Source organism: Drosophila obscura, unplaced genomic scaffold (assembly GCF_018151105.1).
Source record: "Drosophila obscura isolate BZ-5 IFL unplaced genomic scaffold, ASM1815110v1 contig_4, whole genome shotgun sequence".
Classification (NCBI taxonomy): Eukaryota; Metazoa; Arthropoda; class Insecta; order Diptera; family Drosophilidae; genus Drosophila; species Drosophila obscura.
The window spans coordinates 6,695,019-6,722,026 of record NW_024542828.1 but is presented as its reverse complement, the minus strand read 5'-3'; the positions used below and the strand labels follow the sequence as shown (position 1 = coordinate 6,722,026).

The window sequence follows — 27,008 nt, the reverse complement described above, 5'->3', positions numbered from 1 at the left end:
TTTCTAGACCTGCAAGCGTCGAGTCCTTGCGCAATTTAATCGCAAATTTCTGGTAAAATTTCTGCGTATAACTTTTAATTTTATAGATCTTTTGACCCAGCGACATTTTCCTTTTAGATACTACCACTAAGTGTTTTTCTTTGTTTTTGTTTTTGGTTTTTTGGTATAATTCTAATTATGTCACCATTTTGCAGTATTTTTTATTGGTTCTCTTTTTGGGTACACAAATTGTTCATTTTTGGATTGGTATTTTTTTGTGTGTGGTTGTTGGTATTGTTTTTTTTTTCGGTATTATTTTTGGTGTGTGCCACTGCCTGCCACTTGCCACAGAGTCCAACTGCCAACTGGCATGCCAGGACAGTGCGTGTTTTTGTTATGGCCTTCCCCAGTACTGCGGCGGTTTCTTCGTTCGGTTTCCCATAGCAATGTGTTGGAATTTTTTGCGTGCTGTGACTGTAGGTGGTCCTTGGCATGATAGTGTTGGCCTGGCTAAGTCCCCTAGCCTAGCATATATAGTACATCCTGTGCATGTCCTTCGTTCGGCTAGCCCTCGCTCATAGCCAAAGAGAGAACGCAATAGGAAAAGAAAGAGCGAACGGTAGAGAGCTAGCTAAGCTGCCTCGTTGTTTGGGTAGTACCAACAAGAAATCGTTAGGCTGTTGCCAAGGCAGCAAGCAAGCCAAAACCGCCTGCTCTTACCACTGGGGAATTGTGTGGAAGTATTTACACTGAGAAATATGCAAGCCCTAAATATGATATGCAATGCAAGGGGAATTGGGGGATAAAACCATCTAGAAACAGCTCAAAATGGAATTTAATTGGATTTAATATTGAATGGGAAATGTTTTGCATTCAAGAAAATATTCAAAACAATTTTCCGAAAACTGCAAAGTAATTGGAAAATATTGTCTATCGATATTTTATCAAAAATCGTTGACAAAAATTAAACTTCGATAAATAAAAATGTATTATTTCTGCCACAAACGATTGTAAAATTAATAATTTAACTAAAATTAAATATAAACAACAAATTGAGAAAAAATCTTGCACCATTTTGCTTACTCGGACTACATTAGCTGCTGCATCTACTGGCCTAATTTTTCTCAGTGTATTTACTTAATAATGCTCAATAATTTGGCCATTTTCTTTAGCCTAAGATTTAAATTAATGTAAACGCCTTCAAGTGGGCCACAATTGCGGTAATTAGAAGAGCAATCACAGTGACACAGAGCAGAGGAGGAGCCTACGCATATCGATCTAATTTTTGAGTGGGGGAAGGTGGAACACGGAAGGAAGGCAGGAAGGAACCAGAGTACTTTAAAGTGGAGGCTGAGGCTGAGGGTGAGGCAGTTAGTGGCTACAAGGATAAGTGGGTGGATGATTGCATGGGTGTGGGTGTGAGTGTGAGTGTGGGTGGGTGGGTGTGAGTGTCTGGTTGGTGGTGTTTGGCTCATTGTTTCAGTGGTTCTGTGGGTTCAGGTCAGACTATGCAAATTTACTTGGCATGCATCGCTTTGTCTCTGTCTATGGGTCGTTTTGGCTTCCACTCCCACTCCCACTCTCCCTCTCTCTCATTTCTCCCTTTAGCACTCGCTCATTTGCTGCCTGCCCTCTGCCCTCTGGCCCATCCGCCCGGCATAAATAACAAGAGAAACCTGTTAATCGAGCTAATTGCATAAATTATAATGGATAATGGGCACGCACGCCATGACAGGCAGCAGCAAGGACATCCTCGTAGGTACCGGGATGGCACCACCCATCCACTCACCATACTAACAGCTGTTTGTTCAGCAGCTGACCAAAAATGTGACCAAGTTTGCTTAGAGAAAAAGGATTCCAAAAATGTGTAATTTAATTTTTACATTTGTTTTCTTTGCTATTTTATTACTGTGTGTTAGTGGATGCCATTCACACCCCCCATACCCAATTGGATGTACACTGGAAATACACTGAAAATGTAATCTTCAGAAATTCGTCTACACTTTGATTCTGTGATATTTTTAAATACTGTTGGAAATGCAACGAAATAATACTTAAAATGGGTTTTTATTTTTGCAAATATTTAAGAATAATTATAGCACATAATTATAATTATATAATTATAGTATAATAATTATATAATAATTTCCTATAATTATTTTTATTATTGAGTTGCCTTATTAAAGCCTTTTTTCTTTCCTGTAAAAGTGTTGGTGAAAAACCTTAAAGTGCACGAATTTTATTGTCATTATTTTATCGTCTTGTAGAATTAATTTGGCACAAATTTTGTGGACTGAAATAAAATTTCCAATTATGCAAAGAAATTTTTGGTTGTTGTTGGCATAACAAAATTATTTTTGACTTACAAATCGCTGCTCTTCCCTCTTCCCCCTACCTTTCCTCTATGTCTTCTACCTTCTCTTTGCCCACGCTCCTTTGGTAGGCATTTTTCCGCTGTCAGAGGCAAACACACACACACACAGCGCACATCTCCAGTGGCAACAGCACGGCGGGAAAACTTCAAAGTGAAAATCAATTTCACTTTAAGCAATTTCCAATTGAATTGAATTTTCATTAGACAACAGCACAGCAGGAAACGGCGTGGGCAGAGAGCACAGAGAGAACGGAGACTGAAAAAGGGGGGGCGGATGGCGAGCGGAGGAGCGTTGCCAGGACACAACAAATGGCGATTGAATTTCCATAAATCCGTGAATTCCGCTCCGCCCCCGTGCCACTGCCACTGCCTTAACCCGTTTGCCATTTACTGGCACTTAAAGGATCCTGTCGGGATCTCAAGTTGAAGTTTTGTTTTCGGTTTGTTTTGTTGTTTTAGAGTTTTCCCCAGTGAAAGGCGGGAAAGTGTGGGAGAGTGGAAAAATGCGTATGAAAAAGGGTTGGGAGAGAGAGTGAGAGAAACAGACTTTGATTGACGTCTTTTGCCGCTTGTCACTTGCCAGGACATACCCCTGCCGCTTCCCCTTTTCTACTCCCACTCACTTGCTGCTGCTGCTGCTGCTGACAGTCTCCTCGGCAGGGAGGGGGAGGGGGAGGGGGAAAAAAACCCTATAACTGTAGAGCGTCCTCTGCTTCACTCTGCATAAATAAAATGGAAAATTTGTGTTGGGGAAAATGGACAAATCGTAAAGGGGGCAAAATCTAAAACCACTAGGCACAAGGACTTGATTCTGTAAGAGCGTCCAGCCTGTGTGGCCACAAGTATGTCACAAATAATTTTAATTATTTAGGAAAACTCAACGAGCAAGGACATCTCAGCCAGCCAGCCAGCCAGCAAGCAAGCCCTCCATCTCCCTGGGGAGCATCCTTAGCCAGCTCGCTCCCTCTCCTGCTCACTGGCAATAAATCAAATCAAAAGCTTTCTAGAGCACAAAACTAGGGCTGGGGATTTGCGGTGTTGTCGGGGGGGCGGAGACCATTGTTCGGTCTGCTGCTGCCTGCTGCCTGTCTCTGCCACTCATCAATTTTTGAAAAATTATTAAAAATTTAAATTGAATATCAAAATACTTGAAATGCACTCCACACACACAAACACAAGCACACAAAGGACACTACTTCATACATATGTATTATATGTGTGTGTTTGTATATATAGAGATGTTTGGTATGTTATGTCCTGTCCATCAGGATGAGTTGTGTGTTGTCAGTGGCATGTCAAAGATATTCGCCCATCCCACACACACACACACACACACAGACGTGTTGCGTATGAAATTTTAATTTTAATTGTTAACACACACACACACGCACACACACGTAGCAATAACCGTAAAGGATATGGCCTGAAAGGACACTTGTTTTTGGTCGAGTGTACAATTCAATATAGATTTACTGCCCAGCGGGTGGGTGGGTGTTGGGGGTGGTGGTTGTGAGTGACACTTTAATGGCTGAAATGAAAAGCCTTTGACTGCTGCAATTCAGATTTTCCAGCCCACCGAACCCACACACACACACACACAGCCCGCCCAAACAAGAAGGAGCATTTCGGGCAGCAAGAGAAGTTGAGGACACCCCCCTCTCCCATATATAAAGCCCCCCCCCTGCACCACTTAATGACTTCCATTTTATTGACTTTTTCTTGCCGCAGTGCCCAGCGGCCAGTACCGGGGCAAGGGCAAGGACCCGAAAGTGTCCTTCATTAGTCGACAATCCAAGCCGAAAAAAACCAAAAAAAAAAATCCATAATTATAATGCACCTTACATAACGCTTCATTAAGATAATGATAATGAATACGTGACCGCAAAAGAGAGACAGTGATATAGAGAGAGAGAGAAAGAGAGAGAACGAGAGAGAGACTGTTCCGGCTAGTTAATGGCACGCATGAGGATGTATGTGCGTACGTGTGTGTGTCTGTAATGTAACCCAGCCTCGTAGGCACCAGCACCAGCCATCACCATTCGCCCCCCCACAAATGGCCAGCGGGCAAGTAGCATTAACCACTTACCGCCCCTCCCCGAAAAGCGGTCGTCGTCGTCTCTGCGTGACAGAGCACTGGCCAATAGCCGAACTCCAGACCCACAGACCCAGGAGCAGCAGGCTCTGACCCACACAGCAGAGGCAGTTCCAGGAGCAGGGCACCGGCCCAGAGTATGGCCTCGTGCCGCCTGCCTGAGCCGTAAGTCCTTCTGTGTCTCCTGCAATAGCGCGCGTCGCATGAAATGCGGTCGATAATTTACATACAAAAAAAAAAAGCAGCACACACACACACACACAGAGAGAGAGAGAGAGAAAGACAACGTAAATGAAAATGAAATAATATTTCATCAGGTAAAGGCTCTGCTCAGGCACTGGCACTGGCACTCGAAAGAGCTCGAGAAAGTCCTCCTCCTCTGACAGCGAGCTGGCAGCCTGCACGGCCACACGAAGGATCATGAAGGGGCTATCAGTTTTTGGAGGGCATTTTTATGGATTGTGGGATAAACGATGAATCAAAACCCTGACAATTGAGAGCTGAACAACGAGCAGAGGAGAATATATGTGCAGACAAATGACAAAGAAAACTGCAACAAAAAAAAACACACACAACTTTATTTTATGCGGTCTTTGATTTATGCCTTAACAATTGATTGAATTTTTATCAACTAAAATGTTACTTTATTCATTTGCTGCATATCTAGGGATATCACAGATTATTCAATCTGATACTTTGCCACATATTTTAGCTTAGTTACTTTGGATTATATTTTGGGGCAATTCTCTACCTTTGCCTTTGCCTCTATTCTGTCTCTATTTATCTATTGATTATTTTATTCAATCCTTGCAAACTAATATTATTAACTTCTATATTTTATTACCATACGTTACCGTATATTATATTCGGTGTTATGTTCATTCTTACTATTCAGAAACCCTTTTCGACAGTTTCTTGAACCATTCTTGGTTATTTTTTGTACGTAAATCCTAAAGCTATGCAACTGCTACACATTTCCCATTAATTTCTCTGTACATATTTATCTTTTTGTGCCTGGACAAAAGCGTTTCTATCTGAGCGTTTAATTTTTATTTATTTCTATTTATTATTTATTTTATGTTTATGTTTATTTTGTTTTATTTTTTCAATTTTATTTATTTATTTTCATTGTGTAATAAATTAGAAGCCTTCCGCAGTTCTTTGCCTCATTGTCTTTTATCAGAACTCACCCCTAATCATATAGATAAAACCCCACTAAAATTAGGAACTATTTTTATTTAACTTTTGAATGTATTATTCCATAATTTGATGCAAAAATTGATTGTCAATAATCTTTATGCCATTAAATTCTACCAAAATTAAACCAATTTCCTTGTCAATTTTGTTCTCATTCCATTTAACATACAGAGCCAAACCCATAAAGCACTTTTGTGCCCACTTACCCACTTAATTCTCACTCTAAGAAAGAGAGAGGGGGAAGGAGGCATTCACCGCTGATGATAATGTAAGCGAAACCCAATAATCATTACACAACACCAGAGAGACAATTGCTGCCGCCAGGCGTAGAGTGGGCGTGGTCAGAGAGCACCCCTCTCCTACAGCTCAAAAAGAAAAATAAATATTGGAAAATGGATTTGATTACTGTTGTTCGCTGCCTCTGAACTTTAACCTATTCGCTGTCCAAGGACAAAGGCAAGTGACACAAAACCATTCATCAATAACGAAATAAAATGAAACGCAAAGAATGGGAAAATATGAACAATAATTTGTTGTGGGTAAAGTAAACAGAGAGAGAGAGAGCAGAGCAGAGGTTGGAAGTAGGCAAAAGACCCATCATAATTAATTCACTTGCATGATAATCAAAAAATCATTTGATTAATGCCTCAGTTGTCTGTCTCTCCAACAACTCCCCGCCCCCCAGGAAGAAGCTTACGCAGAGCAAACAAAATGATGTTTGCTCACAAAATACGCTTTTCTTTTGCTCCCCATTTAAAACATGGCTAAGAGCGGTGGGTTTAGGGAGAGCTTGAGAGTGGAGAGGAGAAATATGCAGTAGGGATGTGGGCATGTGAGATGTGGACCCCATCAAGCCCAATGGCAAATGAGTTTTATGTTAAGAGCTAATTTGGGTTAATGCCGTAAAATGTGGCGCAGTTAAACAAATGCCAAAAGGGTGAGGAGGCAGAAGGCATGGAAGTGGTGGGAAGAGGCTGGCAGAGGGGGCAGGGGTGTGCAGTGTAGATGGGTGTGTGAGGCTGTACAGTGTGTGTGTGTGAGTGGGAGAGAACAAACTTTCATCTGGCGGCTGGCCTGGCCTGGCCTGGTCTGGCAGCGTTTTTAACATGCTCCTCAAAAGTATGCTACAGAAAATTGCACAATATGCCACAAGAATGTCACAAGAGTCTGTGTGTCTGCATTCCTATATATGTACATGTGAGTGTATGTATTCTCATATGTATATTTGTGTGTGTGGGTGTATGTTCATTAGTGTGGGTATGGTCGTGTGTGTGTGTGTGCGCCTACCAAGAACTGTGTGTAGCATACTTTTGTGCGTTTCTGCCTTTCCACAAAGCTTTCATTATGTATGGGGACAGCGTGTAAGACTGTATGTATGTATGTACATATGTATGTATATGTTTGAGTGTGTGTTTTCCTTCCCCATCTTTTGCTTCGCCCCCGAGGCTTCCATTTTAAATTAGTCAAAATGTCAACTTGACACAGATTCTTTGGGGCAAGAAACATACACAGACTCACACACAGGCACAGGCACTCACACACACAAACAGAGAGCAATGAAAAGCGGTTTTTGCGGCTAAGATGCAGAAGAAGAACAGGAGAAACAGGCTGCCTTGTGCTGCCTCTACTTCAAAGTTCCCCGTGGGCGATAGCGGGGTCGGTGGCGATGCCTTAAAGGCTGGCTTAAGTCTTTCAATTAACTTCTTGGCCCGCAACTACTCTTGGCTTGAGCTCTATGGCTATGGCTCTGGGTCATTGAATGCCGAAGCAAATAAACTCATTTAGATATGACAGTGGGAGTGGCTCATCATTGTTCTCTCTGTCCGTCTCTCTCGTTCTTTCTGCTCCCCTAAGCGCAGCTGAGAGTGGAATTAATCAGTGGCTGTGGGCAAACTCTTGACTATTTGAATCTTTAAAGCATTCCATTGCCCCCCCACTAAACGTTCACCTGAGAGAGCGCAGCACGTTGATTTCCATCTACTACTCGTACCTATCCGATTGCGAATGCTGCTCCCTACCTGGGACAAATATTGACAAAACTTTTGCATTTTACTTGGCATTTTCCTTTGCATTTTCTTTTGCCTTTACGCTTTCGTCTTCTCCTGTGACATGGCTTCTGTAAGCTCTGCTGGCGCTGCCGCTGCTCTTGCCGCTGCTCCATTTGCTTATCTTAAATTACAAATCAGTCAATATCGAATTGAAAGCAAACACAGAGAGAGAGAGAGAGAGATTCAGCAACAGACAGACAGCCAGACAGACAGCCAGACCGACAGACAGGTAGGTAGAATAAAATTTCATGAAAAAAAAAAAGAAAAAAGAAAGAAAAAAGAAAAAAAGAGGAAGCTGCAGCCAAGGGGCTGGGGGGCAGCAATTGGAATGCACTTGAGCTGTGGAAATCAGTTTTGGGGCACTTGAAATTTGAATATTCGTTGCAGAAAAATATGAATAAACTACTTAAGGGGCAAAAGAGAGCCAAGTGGCAGCAGGTAAAAGCACTCCTTTGGGCGCATGCCCCCCATTATTATTATCATCATTTGCATGTCTAATAAATTAGTCCAATTTAGAACTCGTTTTGCTGCCTTTCTGGGGGAAATCTCGACAGCTGTCGAATGTGATTAGAAACTGGCCAATAGTCCCCCGTTAGGGTTATCGCTTGTTGGGGTTGAGGGGGTTGTGTGTGGTGTGTGGGTTTGCTGGGTTGGTCAACGCATCTGTTCATATGTGAAACTTTTTGTAAACTTTTCCCACTGACCCATTAAAAATTAAGCCTAATGGGACAATTATAAAAAAGGAAGGCCACTGCTCTGTGGGAAAAACAACAGAATGTTGGGTGGTGGGGGGAGCGAGAACGCCAACCAAAAGCAGCTGTCAATCAGCAGTCAGTCAGTCAGTCAGTCAGTCAGTCAGGCAGTCAGTCAATCAATTTCTCACTGACATGCCAGCATATACAATATATTATATTATATCCTTGTATATATGTATGTATGTGTGTAGGGTCCTGTGTCTTGGTTGCCCTGTAATTTTCATAAATATTTAATATATGTGTTGCTCGTGGCTATGGTATATAGAGGATATGATGCAAACACATATATAGAGACAGAAACAGGACCTGCCCGTAAGTGACAATTATCCAGTGGCTCCCCAATCCCCCGCCCCTGGCTCTTGCCTGATCCTGGGCGGTGCGGCGTCCTTTTCAGTATGTGAGTCTCTTCTTTGGCGGAGGTTAACATTAAGTGTAATTTTTTGTTAGTGGCAAACATTTCATGAATTAAAAATGAGACACACACACACACAGAACAGACACACACACACACAAGGGTAGTCAAAGCCAAGGAGAGGAGAGGGGAGAGGGGTTGGGAAAAGTTACGGGGATGGAAAAAAAAGTGCGTGGCAGTTGCCGCTGGGCTGTTAGTCATCCGAAAGTTTTTTTATTTTTTCTTGTGTTTTTTTTTTCGTTGGGTACCGCTGACAAAAATGAAATGTTCTACTACGTCATTGTCACACGTTGACATACAGAGAGGTAGGCAAATAGATAGGGGGTGTGTGGGGAGGGGGCTGTATAGTGATAGCAGGGAAGGGGGGGACACCGAGTAGGCGTGTCATCTAATGTAATGAACCGAAAAGAGACAGAGACAGGGAGACAAAGAGAGCGAGAGAGCGAAAAAGGCAGCAAAGGTTCGACTGTGACCTGCTGCTCGGCTTTTACCGCTTATTACTGGCATGGGAAATATTTTGTATGCCACGGAGGTTCTATCTTTTTTTTTTTCTTGGGTCTCTTATATATGTATGTATGAATGATGTATATGTGAGAGGTATGTGTAGGTGCTGTAGGGGATGGCCAGGGGAGGCCTGTGATATGACAGGTTGAGTTGTCTCCCAAAAACGTAAGCTATTTAAATGATTGCTTCACACAGATACACACGCGCACAGACAAAGCCTAATTGCATTTGTTTCGGGCAGCGAGAGAGCGAGAGAGAGAGAGAGAGCCCTGGGAAGTATGCTACATGAATTTTGATTAATTTGTGACGTAAAAGGAAGTAAAGTGAAGGGAAGTGTTTAAGGCGACTCAAAAAGAGAGCGAGAGAGTGACCTTTGACACCTTAAGAAATTACCTCCAATGGAGCTCCCACGATAGCTTGGCCCCCGCCTCTGCATTCCTTTTGGCGATAGCCGCCCGCCAGTCTGCTGTAGCTGCTCCTCCCTCTCTCTATCACACTCTCTCTCTCTCTGATGATGACATCATCTGCCTGGCCAATCGACCTGCGTGTGCCTTCAAAAAAAATGCCATAAAATATGCACTCTAATGTTGAATTACACCTCTGAGCAGACGACTGCAGGAGTACCCCATACAAAATAAAGCAACTACAAAGCAATGCAAAGAATACAATAGAGAGAAAACCAACTCTCACGCAATGGCAGGGATCACGCAAGAGGGGTGTGGGGTGGTTTCTGGGGTAAACTGCCACAAGAAACAGAAACACACACACACACAGACACACACACGCAAAAAATGTATAAAAAGTAGCAGAAACAATTTGCATGAAATGTCGACACGATGTGGCGGACTGAGTGGAAAATTACCTTCACCCACTTTGGTGGGAAAGTTTCGCTGCTGCTGTTGCTGCTGCTGTTGCTGCTGCGCTCCCCTGAAGCTCATTTTTGCAGTCATTAGACGATGACGCCTGAAAGTATGCTTGCCCCAAAGACTGCTTGCTGCTGCCCTGCCCTGCTGCCCCATGGCTGAATAATGAAGGGACGTGGAAAAGTTGAAAAGTCGAAGCAGCTGCTGCTGCTGGCTTGCTGGCTTGCTGACTGGCTGGCCAGTGGGTAGTAGGGGCATACATATTTGATGCTGCTGCAAATTGTGGCAGCTGCAACGAGCGTTGCCTTAAAGTGGCTAAGGCTGCTCCTCCTCCTTCGTTTTAATGGGGGACAAAATGTAAGCCAAACAATTTGTTTAGAGTCAGGGCAGGGCTCTCTCTCTCTCTCTCTCTCTCTCTTTCTCCCTTTTATCGTCAAGGAATTATTCAATCGTTCAGTTATTGTTATTGAAGCGTAGAAAATGCGGCAACCACCGCTGGCGTGGAGGGAGGTGGCAAAACAAACGTATAAATGCCCCGGAAACCCGCAGTAATTGAAAATTAAATTTAATTTTATGACCAAAGTTAAACATTTGCTAACAAAACACACACACACACACATGGCAAACGGCACACGGAACGTGGCACATGGCAGTACGCAATGCATGGGGTTAGAAGAAGCCTTTTCTGTTGGGGCGGCACCGCCACCGCGGCTTATGGCTTCGTCATCGTAGGTGTCCTTAGACCTTCGCACACACACACACACACACACACACACACACGCCTCTGGCCTCCTAGCTAGAGGGCTCTGGGTCCGTGTGAACTCCAACAATTGTTGCGGATTTTCGCAGGCGATAATCATAAAAATGAAAATTTTAATAGCGCGCGTGGCGACGCTGGTGACGCCCGCGCCCGCTCCTCTTCCCTTTCTCTCCACTCTGTCAATATACTTGCATGTATGTATGTGTGTGTGTTGGTGGATTTTTCTAGCTGTTTACCCACACGCACACACACACCCTTACACGCATATTGATTTTGTTCCAAGTTTGTTTTGTGTGTGTGTGTGTGTGGCTTGCTTTTAGGCGGCCACGGCTGCAGCAGCAACAAATTTCACTTCGACAGGCTCATTACGGTTTAACGCAAAAGGGGGAGATAGCTAGATGGAAAAAGAGAATAGGAGGCAGAAAAAGAGAGAGAGAGAGAGAGAGAGAGGGGAAGCGGGAAAGAAACAGCGTATCCCCGGGCTCTTCGGTCTCTGTTGTGTTTATTTTTGGGCTGTTTTATGGATTATCCTACCTATGGGTCCTACTTCTCCGCGTGGTTTATGGTTTATTGGTTCTGTGGCATGGGTAATTTTTATTGCATTATGAAATACGATTTGGTATGCAGACAAAAATATATTTAACTTTTCAATTCATAGATAAATTTCCACTAGTAAATTTGGTAAGCTAAGAGCTGTCAAGGATTCATAGAAACTTTTGTGGATGAAAAAAAATATATTTAAGGCATAAGAAAATATAATGAGAATGAAGAGTAGAAGAAGATAGAAAAAATAATGCGAATGAAGAGTAGAAATAGATAGAAAATATAATGGAAATGAAGGGCAGAAGTAGATAGAAATAGCTTCTTATTATTTTCATAAAGATGGGCATCTGGAGCATTCTGCTACCCTCGAGGATCTTTTGCTCCGCTTCCCAGATATTCGCGACCAAAGTGGACTGCAAAATTCTACATTCCATTCTACATGGCATTATGGAACTTGTAATTATTGTTTTTTATTTCATCAAATTTAAATATAGTTTACAAAAATGCTTACCTTTTTAGCATGAATTCCTTTTGAATGGTTTGTCGTGGCTTAACTCCTCTCATAAGAAATTGGTCCTCTTTTTGTGTGAATAAAGTAAACAACAGATCCTTCTCTCGTACAAATCTTCTAGCCTTAATCCTTCCTTAATCTCTATTTATAATTGATATGTTTTTTTTTTTTTTTGTTCACTTGTTTTTATAGCTGCTGCTGATGAGGCAACCTCAATGATATGTTTTGTGATATTTGTATATATCTTCCTTCTTTTACTTCATTCGTTAACTGATGTAAAATTTCTAACAAAAATCTGCTTCCTGCTTTTGCCTTTTTCGTAAGAATTCCTCTATGTATAATTTGTAGATACTATCTCTTAGTTGTATGCTGATCTTTATGTTAGGGTTTTGCTCTTTGAAAGAGCGTTTGATATGTATGCGATAATTTGCACAACGTTTTTGTTTTCCTTAGACTAGTTCATTTGGTTTTGGGGCTTTCCTCGTTAAGGATCTAGATAAAAGAGCTTGGTTTCTTGGGGGGTTTTCAGCAAGCTTTTACATGATATGTATGTGTGTTTCGCTGTGGGTTTTAATCAATTGTTTTGTTACATCTCCTTTTGCTTTTTTTTTTTTGTTATAAACCTTTCTGTAATTTTATATTGTTTTTGGTTTTTGTTTTCATTTATGGACTTTTAATGCATTCCTTGGAATTTACTTTATTTTGGTTTATATCATGTCCATTTCTCTGGTTTATAAGCCGTTTTTCTTGTTTTTAATCCTTTAAACCATTGTTTGGTTTTGGTTGGGTGGCTTCTACATTTCCTCTTATTAATTTTCGTAATCTGTTGAATTTTCTAGTTCCGATTCTTTTTTCTTAATCAAAGGATTTTCAGCTTTTCCTCTGCCGTTTGTTGTAAACCTTCGAACTGCTTTGCTTCGGTTCGGTTCTTATGGTTTTAATCCTTTGATTTAAATATTTTCTCGTTTTTTTTTTGGGTTTGTGTTTGTATTGTAAACAAATTTGTTTTGGTTTTAATGCATCGATTTTAAAAATTAATTTATTTCTTGCATCCTTTTGGAGATATTTCCGTTTTGTTTATAAATTTAGCTTCCACATGGAATGGGTTCCACAAGATCCACACACTCTCTTGTACTCTCTGTCTCTCTCTCTCTCTCTTTCTGAAGCTCTCTCTTGGCTACTCTCTTTTTCGGATGTGACGTTGTTGTTACTCTCCCAACTCCAGCGCGTACTCTCTCTCTCCTTGCTCCTTCTCCCACTCTTGTGCTTCCTCTGCTTCTTTCCTCCCAACGGCAGCGGCTACTTCTCTCTGTCTCTCTATGTATTCTTTTTCTTTTTTGTTGGCTTTTTCTTGTATTTTATTTTATTTTATTTTATTTCTTTGTTGGTATTTTCAGTAACTTTTTCCCGATTCCGCTTTGGGTCCACATTCGCTGTGCTCGCAATTCACCGAAAAAACCGAGCACTCCGACAGCCAACAACCAACAACAACAACAATAAGTCGCACGCAATTATCCTGTTTAGGCACTCGAATCATTTATTCAATTAAGTTTTCATTGCTGGCTTATATTACTTTTTTTTTTGTGTTTGCTTTTCTATGAGAACCTTTGCGGGCCTTTACTACTCCCTCTCCTTCTCTCCTTCACTCCTAGGCCGCTGCCGTTACCCCGGTCTTTTCCCCCGGTCACCCGCACAAATCGGTAATGTAGGAAATTATACAACCGACGCCGCGTTGAAAGGATGCTGCTGCCTGCCTGCTTCCAAATTTATGTAGCACTCGCGATATTCAGGATTCGGGATTTTTGTCTCGATTTAAACGATTTTCCATTTACTGCGCCCTGCGGTATGCAGCGATTTATTTATTGCACAATTGATAGAAAGATTCTTTCGGTAATTTTCGTTTGCTTCTGTGTGTGTGTTTTTTTTTTTTTTGGTGTGTCTGCTTCTGTGTGTCTCTCGCTGCGTGTGGCAGAGTCAAAGTGTTGTCGTTTACTCCCGAGCCAAGGCTGGCTGTGTGCGATGCCAGGCCATGAATTTTTCATGCATTCTTATTAGAGATTTTCGTCCCCATCGCTATTGAGATTGCTCCTCCGCGCAGAGGCAGAGCACACACACACAGACACACACGCAAAAAGCATCCAAAAAGAGAGAGAAACAAATCAGAGAGAGAGAACGCGCTTTTTGGGGAGGTTTATTTCACATTGGAAATTGTTTTTGTGGGTGGTGTGGCGCATTTTTTGAAAGAGATTTTGGAGATCTATAAAATATGCTTTGGGTTCTCTATAAAAGCAGAAATTCTCTCTCGCATTTTCTTTTTATTTTTAGAAGAAGAATTTTTGTTCTTTGTGTGCGCTTTTGGGGGGTTGTTTGTTATGTGGGTGTGGGTGGTGGGTGGTGGCGGTGGTCGGGATTGGGATGAGGGCGTATGGCATGCGGCGGCTTTCTGTGGGGGTGGCTTTATCTGTTTATTTTTCCGCTCTTCTCGCACAGCTTTTCTATTGTCAAGCCTTAGCTTGTCACTTTGACATTTCACTCAGCTGGAAAGCGAGCGAGAGAGCGTAAGAGAGAAAGCGAAAAGTTCTCTCTGCTCGGAGAAGAGTTTAAACTTTCTCTGCTGCTTCTTTCTGGCTGGTGGTTGTAGTTTTGGCTTAGCTTTGGGAGTGTAAGCACGCGGGTTGTTGTCCTGGCTATTCGTAACAATATCTGAGCTCGCCGCAAAGAGCGAATTGAAGTTTCTACAATTGGTTCTTGGATCCTAGGATATTTTATTAGGATAGGATATTTATTCTAGCGCAGCACATGAAAAGGCACAGAGAAATATGAAAGCATAATAAATTGCATAACATTTAGGAGCATTTCCGATACAACTGTTTCCATGGCCACCAGTCGACAATGGGAATAGGCGACGGAATTGTAGGAACCTTCTTTTTATGTCGTCAGGGATTCCTCCAACGTTTTTTTAATATGATAAGATTTAATTGTAAGAAAAGAAAACTAACAAAATTTGAATATTTTTTTTCCTTCATGCCGTTTTTTTTTGCACTTTTTTATAATTAATTTTAAATATTATTGTATTGTGGATCCGACATATTTACTGATAGACCTTAGATAAACAGAACTAAATTTTATTAAATTTTCGGTTTTGAAACCTTTTTTAAAGGTATGGACCCAGTTGGGAAAAATTTAAATTCTGCCTAAAAACCCTGAAAAATTAATTTTCTAGTTTTCAAATTCAGTGAACATTAAAATTACTTAACTCTAGAACTCTAGAAGGACAATCAGTATGAAATAAAAACTATTTCATTTATGCCATAGATGGCTTCTATCCGCTCCAATCCTTTCCCTAGCTAATAATTGGAATATATTCCCCTATGCTTAAATATTCCCATTTCCACTAAACAAAATTCAATGGACCGAATGTTGGATATAAAAGCAGCCAGAAAAAAGCCCCAAACCCCAAAAGAAATGAACCAAAAACAAGCATAACTTGGATTGTTGGTTAAACAACAATAGAACAACAGTAGAAATATTCAAATAAATCGGCATGCTTATACGCTGCTCCATACTCGTCGTACTACGCGTATAAACACAAGTACTACGCGTAGTACGTCAATACAGCCAATAGAAATACACTGGGGGGGCGGCAGCTGTGCAGCTGATTACGGGAGTCGAATCGAATCGAGTCGAGGTAAAGGCAAACAACAAAATTAAATTATACTACGATTATACGATTGGTATACACTTTGATGCGATTTTATTTACCCAACATTCCCCTCTCTCACGAGCGGGGATAGGACATTTGCCTTTTGCTGTTTACCATTTACCTCAGCCTGCAGCAGCAGCAGCAGCAGCAGCGGTAGCAGCATCTGTGGAACAGTCGTCGCACAGTTTCCTACCACCCCCCCCCCGCTGAAGCTTTTCCTCTCCCCCGCTTTAATTGCGCCACTCGTCGGGGCATCTGTTGTGGGGTCGTGGGATTGCCCTTCGTCTGGTGTCCTAGCCCAAGTCTTTCTTCTGCCTGCTGTGACTTTTCTTTGGTTATATATTTTTTTTTTGTTAAAATATAATCAATAAAAAGCTCAATGACGTCAGTCGTTTATACACACACACATACACATACACACACGCAGATAGAGATACAATGTAAGAGAACGTAGGAACGGCTGCTGCTGGCCACGCTTCAGGCTGCCACAGACTCCCACTCCTTACTCCCACTTCCGCTTTCCACCCTCTCCACATATTTCCGCAGGAAATCAAATTGCGCTCTCGCCTGGCTCCCTCTCGTGTTTGTGTTTGTGTGTGTGTGTGTGTGTAAGGGTGTCTCTCCTTTGGAGCCGAAGACATCGCACGTGAACAGGCTATCAGGAATCGTTCTACAAAAAGTATCTTTCTGTGTTCTGTTTCTGTTTTGTGCTGCCTTTAGATAAGCAGCAACTAGGGGGGCGTGCTACGAATGGGGTTAGGAGCTAGGGGCTAGGGGTTGGGTCATGGGGTGACAATTTACGCTAAATCTTATGATGGCTGCGATAAGCTGGGACTGAAAAGCGGCCAATGACAAATGAATTCAACAGCGTACAAAGTGCAAAATGTCTGCTATGTTGGGGGGTTCTTTTTAGGGAAGATATTTTTTGATATCACGTGATTTTTTGTATGAGATATTTAAGAGGTAAGAGGTATTTTTTCGAGGGATTTTAAAGAGAAAAGACAACACTCGTGACTGAATTTCAATGAACAAAACGAAAGATATTTTAAGTATAATATAATATAATATTTAAATAATTCGAACTATGAATTAATACAAATTCCCAATGATTACAGCTCTGAGCATAACTATAAGTGTGAATAACCCTTTATAATTATATTTTCTTTATCCACCCGTACATGCTCAATATCCCAAAGTAAATAATTACTTTAAAGTCGAATTTAGTACGATTTGTGCCTTGCCTTGGTGCACAAATGATGTTTAATCAAAAATGTCTAAGCTCTTGCATTCTCTATCAAAAATCTCTGCCCAAGCACACACAAAAATCCCCGTCCTCACTCTCTGATTAGCGCTCGTAAGTAGGCGATAAAAAGTGATGAGCTGCCCCTGTGGCAGTTCAAGAAAAATGCATTGGAGAATGGTTTTTGTTTTGGCAAAAGGATGCCCCCCCATATCTTCAAGAAACAACAAAAAACAACCACGCCAGAAGCCAAGCGTAACTAAAGAATTTTTGTAATTGTTATGAATATGCAACATGATGGTCGTGCCCCCAAAAATAACTACATACATATATGAGACATGTAATGTGCCTCCAAGGGATAGTCATTCCCCCGCCCCTCCCACAATAAGTAGTTGTGGTAGGGTGAGCCAAGGGGTGTGGGTGTTGGGGGAGCGAACATTTATTCCAGCAGTTAGTTTGTAGTAGGTGTTAAAATTGCACATGAAATATGAAAAGCCACTCATAACTGTATTCACACACACACACACATGGCAGCCCTTCACTTATACTGCAATCACACGCACACACAGACCAGGGAGAGAGAGATGTGCTCCCACTTGAATACTGAGGGGACATGGACATGTGCTCCCTGTTTCCCGCATAAGAAGAGGAGATGTGTCACACACACTGTGACATGTGCTCCCTGTTTCAGACACACACACACACACAATGACAAGTGCTCCCTCTTTCGAGCATACATAAAGGAACATCTGCAGAGAGAGAGAGAGAGAAAAACGTGCTCGTAGGTTAACAACTCCAGCGGACATTTCACCACAGTTAACCAAATGAGAGAGCAACACACACGCCACCACAAAGCGCCAGAGAGAGCGGCGAGCATTAACCAGAGAGACAGAGCGAGAGATGAGCACCTTGTGAGAGTGAGAGAGAGGGAGGAGAGAGAGAGAGAGAGTAACTGTGAACCGTGAACTGCTGACGACAATCAAAATCCAAGCGTCGGCGGCGCCGTCGTCAACGTAGGTGGGCATCGGTCGTGGGCATCGTTCGTGGGCATATCGCGCTTCCCTCAGCTTCAGCTTCAGCTTTAGGTTCTGCTTTCAGTCGTTGTCGTGTCGTCGTGATGTCGTCGTTGCCGTCGTCGCAGTCGTTGTCGTTGTCGTCGTCGTCGTTGTCGTCGCAGTGGCAGTTGTTGTTGTAATCCATAGCAGCAGCAGCAACAGCAACAGCAGGCAGGCAGCTGGCGGGGGGCAGGCAGGACTTCAAGCTTCATTCAACAACCAACAAATTAACAGCAACAATAACTACAGCAGCAGCAGCAGCAACAACAATAACAGCCGCAACAACAGCAGCAGTTACAACAACAACAACAACAAAAACAAAATAAATAAATAACCAAAAATATTTAACTCAAATTCAACAATGAAAATCTTGAAATCAGAATAAAAATTTTGTATGCGCATATGGAATGCACATACGAGGCAAAAACACGGCCTTATATATAGAGAGATATACACATAAAAAATATATACATATATATATATATATAGATATATATTTGCCTATGTTATACACACACAAATCTATATAGAAAATCTAAGTGCAAACCAATTGTGATTTAAGCTAATGACAGCAACTACCAAAAAAAATAGCTAAAAAAACAAAAACACAGTAAAAAAAAACAACCAACCAAACCAAACCAAAAAGTGTATTAAACGTAAGGCAACAAAAACCAATTAAATTTTCGTTCTTTTATTTTTTTTGTGTAGGGTTTTTCCTTGGTTTTTTCTTTTTTTTTCTTTTCTGTACACACAACGCCACGCAATCCCACACAAAAAAAAAAAAAAGAACAGAGGAGAGGAGAGCAGCAGCAGTAGCACTCCGCTCCAAAGCTCCTCTCTCTTCACTTCACTCTATTTTCACCCCTATGCTCCTCCACACTCTCTTCGCTCTCCGTTTGTTGTGTGTGTGTATGTGTGTTGGCCATGATCTCGTCTCTTGTCTTGCTCTTGCACTCATCGTCAGTGCGAATGAGCGCATTTCATATGCAGAAAAGTAAAGAACAACAAAAAAAAAGAAAACATGAACGAACACACACACACACATACACGTAACGGTTAAACGGTTTCATCCTTGAGAAAGGCAAGGGAAGCTCTTTTGAATAGAAAAATTTCATTAAGCAAATGTCGGCAAATGGAAAATTTGTGCACTAGAATTTGAAAAAGGAGGGAGTCCCAAGTCCCAAGGAAATTAATCAAATTTTTGTGTAAAAACAAAGAAAGGAAAAGACAAAAGAGAGTGAAAAGGAGTAAACGAAAAATAGAGAGACAGAGAGAGGGACAGAGAGGGAGGCAGAGAGCAGTCACTCACTCATCGCGTTAAAGTTCACCACACAAGCAAAAATAGTAACAAAAAAATCAAACAAAATAGATAAAACAAAGATTTATAGTTAAAGAAAAAAAACTTAATTAAATATTATTCCCAGCGAACAACAACAAAAAAATAACAATAAAATGTAAAAAAAAAAAACATTTTAAAATCACAGTGCGTATGATTGATATGCGCTAACCCCCATGATGGTTGGCCTTTGAGCAGCAGAAACGAAACCCAGTATCCAATCCACACACAGAGTCGCCCCACAATAAACATCCCAGTATTTCCTGTCAGCTGCATTGGCGCTACTCTCTCTCTCTCACTGTCGTTCTCTCTCTCTCTCTCTGTGTGTTACAACAATAGAAGACAGAGGCAGACATCAGGAGGCAGGCAGCAGGCAGCATGCAACATAATTACAACTCAACTTCAAAGTTTCCTCTTAGACGTCAATCGAAGCTGGCGAAGGCAACAACAAATTCCCACAGAGAGACAGACGGGGCGGAGAGAAAGAGATAGATAGCTAGTGTGTGTCATAAATAATTCAAATTAATTTATAAAAATATTATTTTACCGTTTCTCAACAAACAAAAAATAGTGACATAAACAAATATACAACAAAATATCTAAAAACCGAAAGCCATAAAAAGCATTGTAAATAGCAAACAAAACAAAAACAAAATAAAACAAAAATCCAACTGAAAATTCTTATATGCAGCATTGCTTTTACTACGAGTATAACTACCATTAAATTCTAAACTTCAAGTATATAAACAAGTATCTCAAAACAAACAAACAAACAAGCAACAATTTTTCTAATTGATAAAACCAAAGAAAGAGAAGAAACAAAAAGCTTAAAACAAACAACGAATGAACAGACAACGCCGTTTACACAACTCTAAAACCAAAACCAAAACAAAACTTGATTGAGAAATGCATGTAAGTTGGGGGCACGAAGAAAGTTTGACAGATTTTCAAGAAAATTATGACTAAATTTTGTAGAAATATTTGAAGAATTTATGAGAAATATTTAGTGCATTTCGGAAAAATATTTAATGGATTTCTGAACAAAATATTTATAATTTTAAGAATTGAAGCTGAAATTATAATTTCTAAGTAATTTGTAACTAAATGTTGAACAGAATTGTGGGGGGGGGTTACATCTTCGCTATAGACTTCATTTGGTCATTCGCTGAATTTTCTGTGCTCAAATAAGGTGGACTGATAAAAGGATTACGTACAAAGCTCTACTTATGAGGGTTCTTTCCACTAGTGGCTGTTAATTAATTGATTTATGAATTATTTAATTTATTATTATTATTATTTATTTATTTTGGTTACTTTGCTTCCACAGTTTTCTTGCTATTTTAGTTGATTTCATAACATAAGTAATCGTAAAATGTTTACTAAGTTTATTATCTCCATAAGGATAACCCTCCATCTATATCTCATGAACAATAAGTGCAACACAAGCCAACAGCAACAAAAATCAAGAACCTGCAACAGCAATTGCCTCCTCCTCCCCCCCTCAGAAGAAGAAGAAGAAAATTCTAAACAATGGCCAAGAAATTGCCACCTTTTGTTGCCTTTTGTTGCTGATCTGGCTATGCTTCTCTGTTTACTGGGCAATAATGAACGGGAGGAAGGGTGACTTAAAGGAGGTTTTGCCTACATCGATGGGCGTCAAATTTAATTAAAAGGTAAACTAGTTACGGAACACAGCAAAACAGCAACACGAGAGGCGATGAGGCAGCAACAGGCAGGCTGGCTGGCAGTCAGGCAACGGTACACAGCCCGAATCGATTTTCTTTTCGACTTGTCCGATGGCAAATGGCAAACGTCACTAGGCAACAAGGCACGGCAGGGGGTAGAGTGTGGTTTTAGACAAATGATTTGTAATGACGACACACACACACACACACACAAAAACAGACACAGAGACAGACAGAGAGAGAATAAGAGACCTAAATGGACGTCATAAATGTTTGACAATGCACACAGGGCGTATGAGTAATGGCAATGGTTGCCACCCCGCATCACTCTCTTTGTATGCAATTGTATGTATGTGTGTGTGTGTGTGTGTGGGTGGACATCACTATCCACTGACACAGCGCACTTTGCACCCTCTTCTGCTGCTGGTGCTGTTCCCCTTCTGAGGGTCAATGGGTGCATAAAATTGCTTTTTATGCTTCGATGTCATTGCCTCTTTTGACATTCTGTTCGAGTGGCAGCAGCGTAGGCAGGGACGGGGACGGGGACGGCGACACCAATTGAACACATGGCAGTAGACTATGCCTCTTGTTGGACCAACTTTCAGCATCCTCTGTGGCCCTCCTGCGCGCACCATTGACAAATTTTTGTGTCGTGCATTTGTTTGCCGTTAATTGCATGGAAATTGTGCAGGCAATTGAAAAAGTTGAACGGGAAACAGGATGGGTAGGAACACAGGCAGCAGGACATTCATTTGTTTCAGAGGTTTCCCCTTGCAGCAACAACAAAAGGAAGAGGACACCACACCGTCGGCGAGTGGAGCAATGAGTGCAATGACTTTTGTGCTACGAGTATGAATGAATAAATATAATTATATGCCCATTTGAAGCCGCCCAGTGTGTTGTCCGAGTTGCCACTGAATGCAAAATGGTCATTAGTCAGAGGGGCACTCAAAAATAGTACGGAGGGGTGCGGAAAGGGTGCTTTTGCTTTTTGGCAGCCAAACGGCAAAACAGCTACAAGAGTCGCCAAGTCATTGCCTCGTTTATAGTTTTTGGCTTTGGCTTTGGCTTTGAATGTGGTGTGGCTTGGCCACGTTTTCTTTTCTTTCCCAAGACTCATGAGTGTGTGTGTGTGTGTGTGTGTGTGTGTGTGTGTGTGTCGTCAACCCAAGTGCCGCCAAGTCGTTGCCCAAAAGTCCATTGCACCCATTGACGGGGGGCTATATGACGGGCATGAGAATTTAGTTTCAGTTTTTTTTTCTTTTTTTGCATAAATTTCTCACACACAGCACAACACACGCCAGGTGACGTCACAGTGTAAAACTGAAATAAGATAAGAAATAAACGTTGTAAAGAGAACACCCCACACCCCCCTCCCCCCTGTTGACAGGTGTGTGATGTCAGCTGATAAATGACCCAGTTCCAGTTCCATCCTAAACACTCGAACAACTAGTTGATGGTTTACTTTTGCCCTTTGGCCGCCAAAAAAAAAAAAAAACACGCTGGTTGGGTTGGGTTGGAAAATGCAGAACTACAAAGACTGAAAATAGGGGAATTTTAACTGAAGGAAAAATAGGGCAAGGGAAAAGGGCTAACATTGGAGTGAAAGTTTTAGGGGTGGGGCGGGGCGTGTGGTCTATATATATATATATTGAAAAGTAGAGGGGAGGATAATGAAATAATTTGCAAAGGAAGTTTTTTAATTAAAGAAGTGAAAAACCTGTTGCTAGGAAACTGTAAGATAAGTTTGGGACAAGGGAATAAATATAATAAACATATAATAATAAAGGACTAAATATCAGATAAGTCAAATTAAAAAAAAAAAGGGATGGCGAAAAATACAAGAAAATACTTAAGTGGTATGGAAATTAATTGAAAGCTTACGGCACTCGTTATGTGGCAGCAAAAGCGTTGATATATTGATGAAAGTTAAATATAAAATGAAATTAAAAGAGTAAAAATAATACAGTATGAGGGTAGGATTAGGATAGGGTACTCGTTTATGTATAGAAGATTTGCTACTGTTTAGTCAATGGCAGAAATAGTTTAATGTTTGTCTTAAAACAAGTTTTATTTTTTTTGTCAGAAGACTCGAAATGAAATACAATAAAACACACTTCTTTCTGCTGAATGAATGAAGAGAATAAGAAAGAAGCTTATTCTGTAGTTTCCAAAAATTGTATAGCCCATGAAGTTCAAGCGTTTTAGAGTAATTCAGTTAATTAATTAGTTTGCTATAAACGAAAGCTGTAATGAAAATAGAAAATGAAAATATGCCCTGAAAATCCAGATTTTATATTAAGATTTATATTTTATTTAATTGCATTCTTGCACCTTAAAGTATCCGAAAATAGCCATGTTTCAAGGTAAATAGATCCTAAGACCATAGCTTAAGTTATTTTTATCTCAGTGTGCTGCTCCGCCACTCCTGCACACTTCCAAGAAATATTCGTAATTTTCCTTGCCATCGTGGGATATCAAATGGCATTTTCCCATTAAATGTGTATTTATACGCTTGACTTGACTTTTTGGAATAGTCTGAAAATAGCAGCTAATCTTTTTTTACCAAGAACCGACAAGTATCCAGCACCCAGGACCAAAGACCCAGGACCATTTTCTCTGATTGCTTTGCATTACATTTATTTTCTTTCTTTTCTCTTTCGTGTTTTTATACCCGTACTCAAAAAAGAGTTAAGGGGTATATTAGATTTGTGGTAAAAGTGGATGTGTGTAACGCAGAGAAGGAAAATTTTCCGACCCCATAAAGTATATATATTCTTGATCAGCATCAATAGCCGAGTCGATATAGCCATGTCTGTCTGTCCGTCCGTCCGTCCGTCCGTCCGTCCGTCCGTCTGTCCGTCTGTCCGTCTGTCCGTCTCGATGAGCGCCTGGATCTCAGAGACTATAAGAGCTAGGGCAACCAAATTTGGTTTCCACACTCATGTAATATCACACTGCTACAAGTGTATTTCAGAATTTCGCCCCGCCCCCTTCCGCCCCCACAAAGGACGAAAATCTGTGGCAGCCACAATTTTAAAGATACGATAAAACTAAAAACGCAGTATAGTAGAGAATGCCCATATCTACCAGATTGCCGAATCTGAATCAGATCGGATCATAATTATAGCCAGAATGAAGAAATTAATTTTCAGTTGCTTCCCTCCCCCTCCTCCAACAAACGACAACGCAACTAATTTTCCTTCTCGCTCGCACAATCTGCCGCGTTCAGTGCGCGAGCAACCCCTAGCGGAGGAGATGTAGAATCTAAATGGTACATGTACAATCTACATGTTAGATGTAGAATAGACATTGTAGATGAGATGTAGATAACAAATGTAGCAAAAAAATGTAAAATATAAATTTTTTTTTTAATTCTAAAATTCTAAAAAATCATGCTCAAAAATGTATATACTGACTGAGTACGGGTATAAGTAGAGTCGCGTCCCCAGAAGCGACTCACACGTTCCTTCTCGTTTTTTTTATAATTCCAACAATTTACATTATTCTCGTTTTTTTTTTTTTTGTTGGCAAGCATTTTGCATGTTGACCTTTTGCTGTATGGTTTTCTTGTGTTGCACTGCCCCTTTCTCATGCCCACTCAAGCTGCCCCCACTGTTGCTGTTGGACATTTCAAATGCATTTTCAATGCGGTTTCGCTGTTGCCTCTTCTCTGCTGATTGCGGTGGCTAATTGAAAGTGTCAATTATCAGCTCGGGGGGGGTGGAGTAAGCGGAACAAGCAGCAGTTGCAGCAGGAGCAGCAGCACTGGCTGTGGCTGTGGCAGTGGCACGTTGGCAGTGAACTTTCACATTTGTGTTGTGTTGTGTTGTGTTGTGTTGTGTGTGTGTGGGGGGCTAGCAAGCGCCGTATGTGAGCTATTTGCTTCACTCGTAGGCGGGTAGCGGGGTCGTATGCGTAATGTGGCATAACCTTGGCTAATGACCAGAGGGAGCTAAAGAACTGACCTCCTTGCTGTGCGGCACAGTTGCCACTTGCTGCCTGCTGCCTCCTTTGATCCTATCCATTATTATGATTATTATAATTTATCCTTGTGCCTGATAAGTTTTTCCTCGTCTTCCGTCTGCCAGCGCTTTGGGGGCTTTCCTTTCCATCTACTTCTTTCACTTTTGGTTGTTCGGTCAGCGCGAATATATTTCTATCTACTCGCGCCATGAAGTAAACGGCAGAGGCAGTGGGGGAAATTAATACAGGGAATACAGGGAAATTTATTGGGTCTTTTTCTCTCACTTCTGTCTCGCTCTCTCTTTGGTGGCCATTCGCCCTCGCAAGCGCGCGCATTGAGAGATGCCTCGTGGTGAATTGTTAATGCTCCGCTCTTCCTGCCCGTGACTTCAGTTGTCTGCCCCTCTCTTCTGACACTCTAACTCTCTCTCACTCACTCTCTCTCTCTCTCTCTCTCTGTTTTACTGCTCTCTCACTGCTGATGCTTGTCTATTCATGATTTACTTTATTTATTTGTTTATTCAACTAATTAAATAAAGTTTTGAATACCAGAGAATGAATATTCATTTGCGTGATTTATGCATTTACGAAACCAGACAACAAAAACATAAAGATTAATAAGGAAAAACAATTTCAATTGAAAAATCCATCTATGGCAATATTAATACCAACAATATGCTTTTTTTACTATAAATATTTCACTGCTTAGAGAAAAATGTTGGCATTCCAAAGGCTATAGTTATATTTAGATTATTTTTGTCTCAAGCAAATGCAGTTTAATATTCCCATTTAAATGGAAACCGTTTGCAAGGTTTTGTCTTTAAAATATTATGCGAAAATTCTGTAGATATAAACTTACATTAAATTAAATACGCAAAAGCCTGCTGCTGGCTTAACATTTAATGTTGTTTTAATGTACGTTCCGTGGGCTCCCTCGTTAGCCATTCAGTATGCTGGTGTCCTGGTGTCCTGGTGTCCTGATTCCATACTCGGTATCTGGTGGCATAAAGCAGCCACTTAAGTCTCACACAGCTGCACCCCCCCCAAAACCAGAGAACCAGAGCGCCCAACCCGAACGCCCAACGCAGTCATCAATTTTGCATGGATGTTGTCGCTGTTGTTGTTGTTGCAGGGCGACATGCTGCATTTGCTGCATTATCAATTCATGAGCCACAGGGAGCACAGGCCTGGATGACTGAATATATAGCCTGGAGCTGGAGCTGGCACAGCCACAGAGACAGACAGAGGCAGGCATAAAGAGCTGGGCCCATAAACACCACTGGAAGCTGCTGGATTTTATCTCGCTTGAACTACATAAGTTATGGGCCAAGAGAAGGAGGGTTGGGGGGGGGGGGCATGGGCCATGCCGCTGATCCACATGTGTAAGACCCTAAGGATAAGACAGGAGCAGCAAGCATCAAGCAGCCAGCATCCAGCAGCAAACAGCAGCCATAAACCCGCAATATATATCCATTCAGATGAGCAAATCAATTGGTGTTTCGTTTTGTTTGTTTTTCTTGCATTTTGATGTGTGCCATGAATGAAATTTAATTAAAAGTGAACGCGACTGAACGAGATGTGCTTGCCAGCCTCCCCCTCCACCTCCCCCCTTTTAGTGCCATCTCTGAACTGGCCAAGCAGCTGCAATATTAATGCAATCAAAGCTGCTGCCTGCTGCTGCAAATGCTGTGGTTGTGGGGCACAGCAGCTGCTGCTGAGGCTGCTTCTAATCCTCTATCTAAGCTCCTGCCTGGCCTCAGATTAGAGGTCGATATCCTCTCTCTCTCTCTCCCCTCGCCCTGCTACTTTTTGCAAAGTTTTTCTTTGCCTTTTAACTTTATTTGAATTCTATTGAAGTTTTCCCTTCCTTGATGGGATTTAATTACGTTAAGGGACGTCGATTGCTTCCTGTCGTACCCGTGGCATAAGGAAATGGGGCACATGAAAGCTTCTTGCTGCCGTTGCCGTTGCTGTTGCCGTTTCCT

General features: G+C 41.4%; 2 long non-coding RNA genes across 2 annotated transcripts in view; both read left to right on the top strand.

The window, feature by feature from the left end:
• The window catches only part of LOC121403803, a 56,281-nt gene that overhangs the window by 27,061 nt on the left and 2,212 nt on the right, over nucleotides 1-27,008 (top strand). The window lies entirely within an intron of this gene.
• Nucleotides 18,156-20,122, top strand: LOC111065874. The gene is made up of 2 exons (XR_002607044.2): nucleotides 18,156-18,692; nucleotides 20,064-20,122. It is a non-coding gene; the product is annotated as an uncharacterized LOC111065874 (long non-coding RNA).